The sequence below is a fragment of the Pan troglodytes genome, chromosome 10 (assembly GCF_028858775.2).
Source record: "Pan troglodytes isolate AG18354 chromosome 10, NHGRI_mPanTro3-v2.0_pri, whole genome shotgun sequence".
In the NCBI taxonomy this organism is placed as follows: Eukaryota; Metazoa; Chordata; class Mammalia; order Primates; family Hominidae; genus Pan; species Pan troglodytes.
This window is the reverse complement of record NC_072408.2, coordinates 134,900,599-134,906,656: the sequence shown is the minus strand read 5'-3', so window position 1 is coordinate 134,906,656 and position 6,058 is coordinate 134,900,599. Positions and strand designations below refer to the sequence as shown.

The following is a 6,058-nucleotide window of genomic DNA, read 5'->3' as shown; positions in this document are numbered from 1 at the left end:
GGGCAAACATTACCAAGTCCTGACTCTTCTGCACTGATTGCAGAAACTGTAGCTTGCTTTCCTGGGCTGGTCTTTGCAGAGGAAGTGGGTCAGCGTTCTAATGTCATGTATGGTCCTGCCATTGTCCATTTTTATATTCAGTCTTCCACCCTATCATCCTCATACTGCAGATGAAATTGACACGGGGAGGGAGAAAGGAACTTGCTCAAGTTTGCACAGCTAGTAGCTGCCCAGCTAGGATTTGAGCACAGGAAACTCTGTATCGATGCTGGAGCTCTGAGGGACGGCACTGCCCCTCTGCAGATAACTTGGCGGCTGCTGATGGATACCCACATTCACCTGATCAGACACTGGAATCATAATCTGTTGTTTGCTGTTTAATAATCACTATGTGCATAAATGCGGGTGCTGATAAGGGTTGCATGGCTTGTAATAAACAAGGAGATGATTCCAGGCATGCTGAGGTTATTCGCTGTGAAGAGGATGACGTGGTGCATTAACTTTGCTTGTCACTGGCTCAATCTGGTCTAATGGCAAAGCAATTTCGCTGTGGACATGGAGGCATCCTGGCCAAGCCTGAGTCTCTTCATTCTAAGTGCATTTGAGCCCTGTCTGTCCCTTTGTTAAATAAACAACCTCCATCCTCACTAAGCCACGATTTACATACCTAAAAATTCAATAGTGCATGTACATAAGCATTAGAAATCCCACAAAAGTACCCTTCAGGCTTCTGTCAAGCTCAGCCACATTTTTATAATGATGCCTTCGGTAAAGGATTGTGTGTCTTATTTTTGCAGCATGTTTTTAAATTTGTTGACATCAAAGTGGTTTTAAAGGCAATTCTTAATATTCTTTTCCTCTCCTTTTAAATGTATGTTTTCACTCACATCTTCCCACCGCATCGGTAAACATCGAAGCCTTCTGACAAGGCCACTTAATTATCAGCTGCACTGGCTGGAAATGCTCCTTTATCAGCACAGAGCCTGATTCTTTTGTGCGGCCAGTGAGGGTCTCTGAAAAGGCTGCCGCTCCTGCGTTAATCACTGTTTGGAGCCAACTCTTAGACCATGCAATTATTTCAGTGCTTCTGAAGGCTTGCCTGTTATTGTGGCTGGATTTTCCTGGCATTGAATTGTTGCCCCATCAGCCCACCAATCCTCCAAAGAGACTGTGCTTGAGACTCAAGAAGCGATAAGCAAATAAGTGACTTCCTGTGAGTGTACACGAGCCGGCTCCATCCGGGCTCCTAAGAAGCAATAACATCGGAGTGCTCTGTGTGTTCATCCCTTCAATGGCAATGAGGCAACTTGGTATCTGCAACCACCAGGACAAGTGCAACGCATGGGAGGCCAGCCCCAGGGGAGGCCTTAGAAGTTAAGCTCTTGAGGTCATTGAGAGCTGATGGTTTTTCTAATTTGGGAATTGGAGAGCTAGGAGAGACGGAAGAGAGAGAGAGAGTGAAAACTGAGTGTGTTCCCTGATTCTGTGCTGGGGAAGAAAATTAGTAAGAAATAAAATCTGAAGGATTGAGAGAGAAACACGCTTGGCTTCTGTCTTGATGGCTCACGCCTGTAATTCGAGCACTTTGGGAGGCTGAGGTGGGAGGATTCCTTGAGAGCAGGGGTTCAAAACCAGCCTGGGCAACATAGTGAGATCCTGTCTCTACAAAAAAATTTAAAAAATTAGCTGGGCATGGTGGTGTGTGACTATGGTCAGGAGGCTGAGGTAGGAGGATTGCTTGAGCTGGGAGGCTGAAGCACAGTGAGCTATGATCACGCCACTGCACCCCATCCTGGGCGACAGAGGGAGATGCTGTCTCGAGAGAGAGAGAAAGAGAGAGAAAAAGAGAGAGAGAGAAACAATAGGAACACTGTGAACTACAAAGGATGGGTAATTTTTTTTTCTCCCTTTCTTTTTATCAGTATTTCCTAGTGGTTTGGCACTAACATGAACTATTTGTCTTGTTAAAAGAAAGGATTGAGCCGGGCGTGGTGGCTCATGCCTGTAATCCCAGCACTTTGGGAGGCTGAGACGGACGGATCACGAAGCCAGGAGATCGAGACCATCCTGACTAACACGGTGAAAGCCGGTCTCCACTTAAAATACAAAAAATTAGCCGGGTGTGGTGGTGGGCGCCTGTAGTCTCAGCTACTCAGGAGGCTGAGGGAGGAGAATGGTGTGAACTCAGGAGACGGAGCTCGCAGTGAGCCAAGATAGTGCCACTGCACTCCAGCCTGGGCGAGGGCGAGAGTGCGAGACTTCGTCTCAAAAAAAAAAAAAGAAAAGAATTAAAATAAAATGCCCCTTGTGTCACCTTACATCCTTATCATCCTTACCAACCACTGTCCCCTTTTCCACTCTCTCGAGGCCCTGGGGATGGGCGCTTCATCTTCACGGCTGGTGCCTCATGGTCACAAGGGGGCTGAAGAGTCCCCTCCCCATAACTGAACCACATAGAGAAAGGACATGGGGGAGAACCCATAGGTTTCCCTGTTCCCTGGAGTTCTCTCCCAGAAGCTTCCTGGCAACTGTCCAGTTTATACCCTTAGGTCCCTTGACCACCCCAGCAGCACAGGAAGCCAGGGCAGTGAGGTCCCAACAAAGGGAAGCAGTCCAAAAATGTGGGTGTTCATGGAAAGTGTCCACATGCGGCTGCTGAGCATGGAATCTGGAGAGAAGGAAGGGTTGACTGCAGTTGACACAACAAGTGTTGGCCACCACCTTCACCATCCCCTCATCTAGAGCCCCCCACACCCAGGTTCCCCACTCCAGTGTGGACTCAGGCCTCCCTCCACCATGCCCACATTCACACGGAACCTCCATCCCCTCAGCTTCTGGCACCCAAGGCAAAGGCCTGAGGAGCACAGCCATTCCACGTGACTCCAACATTTATATTATGCTGATTGTGTAGCTTCTTTTTTTCTTTTTTTCCACAGGTTCTTGGTCTGTTGCCCAGGCTAAAGTGCAGTGGTGCAATCACAGCTCACTGCAGCCTTGAACTCCTGGCTCAAACGATCCTCCCACTTCAGCCTCCTGAGTAGCTGGGACTACTTGTGAGCCACCACACTCAGCTAATTTTTGTATTTTGTTGTAGAGACTGGATTTCACCTTGTTCTCCAGGCTGGTCTTGAACTCCTGGCCTCTAACTATCCACCTGCCTTGACCTCCCAGAATGCTGGGATGAGAGGCCTGTGCCTGGCCAATTGTGTGGTTTTTGATGAGCCCGCAGAAGACTCTTCAGAGGACTTTTGGGTTTTAGACGAGATTCCTTAAATTTTGTTTTTTAATGTAAACCCCTCCCAGTTTAATGAACATTCAAAACTACTTCCCCAGGGAGTTTATGGCTTTCCAAGAGCTTTGGGAAAAGGAGGAAGAGTTGCCACTGTTTGACTGACCAGGAAGCCCTGTCTTCTGCAGTTGACTGTCCTGGCAGGCCATCCCCATCCTTCTGGGCTCAGGTTTATGCTCAGATGCCTGGCATCCCACCACTGGCAGCTGCCTACCCTCAACATTGCCCTGACTGGGTTCCCACTTTAGAAGCAAATGCAGCATCTGCAGGAATGGGAAAGAAAGTAACACAAGTGACTCTGATGTATCTCACAGTGACCTCAGGGACACTTCATTCCTGGTGGGGTCAATGGACAGAGAATCTTGGATGAAGAGGAAGGATCACTAGAGTCACAGTGGATGTTGAGCTTGGATTCTACAAACAACACAGAGGGAGAAACTGAGATGGTCAAAATAACTGAATAAAACTGAATCAACCCAGCAGAGGAGTTATCCTTCTCAGGTAGACGCACAGCTGCTAATGTTGTAGGCACAGGTTTAGGGCACATGCTGTATGAAAAATACAAGTCTTTAAATATTAGAATAACACAATACAGAGAGAGATGCTACCAGCAGGAGAGGCCCCAGAAACTGCAGCCAAATGTAGATGTCTTATCCCACTCCCCAGGGCAGAGGACTGAGCATTAATGAAATTAAGTATTTCTTGTTCGAAGTTCTCTCTCCAGTTGAGCTGTAAATACTTAATTTATGTTTGGTTGAGTGTAACATTGCTCCATTGGATGGTGTATTAGTCTGTTCTGCCACTGCTATAAAGATACTATCCAAGATTGGGTAATTTATAAACAAAGGAGGTTTAATGGACTTACAGTTCTGCATGGCTGGGGAGGCCACAGGAAACTTACAATCCTGGAAGAAGAGGAAGCAGGCACATCTTACATGGCAGCAGGAGAGAGAGAGAGAGAGTAAATACATGAAGGAGGAACTGTCAAACACGTATAAAACCATCAGATCTTGTGAGAACTCACTCACTATTACAAGAACACCATGGGGGAAACCGCTCCCATGATCATATCATCTCCCACCAGGTCCCTCCCGCAAAACCTGGGGATTACAATTCAAGATGAGATTTGGGTGGGGACACAAAGCCTAACCACATCAGATGTACTGGGGAAGAATTTTAACTAAAACCAATAAGCAACCAAGAAACTGAGCAGGAGTTGTGAGTGGGAGGCGGAGGACCCTCACTCCAATTTACTAAAATCATAGAACAGCAGATCCAAAGAAGGCGTCAGGGTCATTTTGCTCAGTCCCCCCGCCCCCACCTTGACCTGAGATTCTATCCCCAGCAGCCCTTTCCAGAGCATGAAGATTTTGCAAAGTGGAGAGAATTATACAAAATCACTTGATGATAAATACTGGAGGTGGCTGAAATAACTCGTGTTTTCTTTGTTTTTAAGGAGCTGCTTTAGGATGGAAGATGAGGCTTGCTTTTTCTTTCTCCTAGAAGTCAGCATTTTACATGATTCTGGGAGGGAAGAAAGGAGACAGGAACCAAGGAGCCTGAGTAGGGATTTGCCCACCGCTGGTAAGGCCCTGCCTCCACTCTGAGCTGTTGCCAGGCTGTGAGTGAGCCTGGTGTGCTATGCAAGGTGTTTGGTTTCTCATCTGCACCCCTTCATCCCATCTCACCTGGACCCTTTTTCATCCCAGGAGCTGGCCATATGCTGTGTTATGACTCAGGACAGGAATGTTGCAGCAGAGAGAAAGGAGTTTCTTTGATTTTTAAAATTTGGGGAAGGAATAGTGAATCGTCAGAACACAAGAAAAATATTTATTAAGAGCCACAATTCCTGCCTCAAAAAAATAGAAAAGGATTTATTCTGTTGGAGGTGACAGTAAAATAGAATGGTGAAAAGAATTGGGAGAATATGATGAGCGGGACTGAGGGGCACTGGTTCTAAAGGACCCCAGGAAAAGGGTGCAAATGCCTTCCCTTCCCTTGTTTATTCCTAGGGCAGCCAGGCTCCCGTCAGGAAGGCTTTTCAGAGGGAGTGTTGGAAGGAGTCGTCGAGGAGTCTCCCTCACCCAGGAAGTCTTCCTCACCGGGTGAGCCCCAACCTGCTGGACCTGCTCAGAATTCGCCCAACAGGGGATCCTGGTTGACTGAGGTCTGCTAATTCCAATTCACCTACGCTAAATTCTCCCAGAATGTCTTCATCATCAATGAATCCCTTTCCACTGACACAACGCCTGGAAGAACATAAACTCTGTGACGATAAATGCCAATTAAATAATAATAAAATAAACTTTCTTTGGTGGCCAGAGGGAAACAGAATGTCTACCCATTTCCCCAACCCCGCCCCCCCGCCGCCCCTTGCAGGATTTCTTTTAGAAAACTAGTATTTGTAAATTATTTTCCTACCTATTGGAGATGAGTGCCAACCTTTTTAAAGGCCAAGTGAGCCTCTTTTTTTAATACTCTAGGAATGTGTCTTGGAGGGGTTGCAGTCATCTTTTTGGGATCTGAACATTCATTCACAGCTGTCAGCTTATGTCCTTGTATCTGAGGGCACTGACCTAGGTGCATGGCTGCCAGAGGTAACTTCCTGCTTGTCACAAAAATGCAATCTCCTGCCTGCCGCTGATTCTCCCCAGCCCGGCTTTGGATAAAGACAATTAATATGAACGTGATGAATTGCATCTGTCTGGCTATGTAAAAAAGGGATATTTATTTCCACTTTTGACTCTAAAACTTTGAGTTTGTTTGTTA

General features: G+C 46.8%; 1 long non-coding RNA gene across 2 annotated transcripts; it reads left to right on the top strand.

The window, feature by feature from the left end:
• Positions 1–2,936: 2,936 nt before the first annotated feature.
• LOC129136695 (uncharacterized) lies at positions 2,937–5,610 on the top strand. Of its 2 annotated transcripts, none has more exons than XR_008538602.2 (3): positions 2,937–3,790; positions 4,746–4,873; positions 5,302–5,610. It is a non-coding gene; the product is annotated as an uncharacterized LOC129136695 (long non-coding RNA). The 2 variants fall into 2 exon arrangements; XR_008538603.2 differs by having other exon boundaries at positions 3,566–3,790; positions 4,793–4,873.
• Positions 5,611–6,058: the final 448 nt, after the last annotated feature.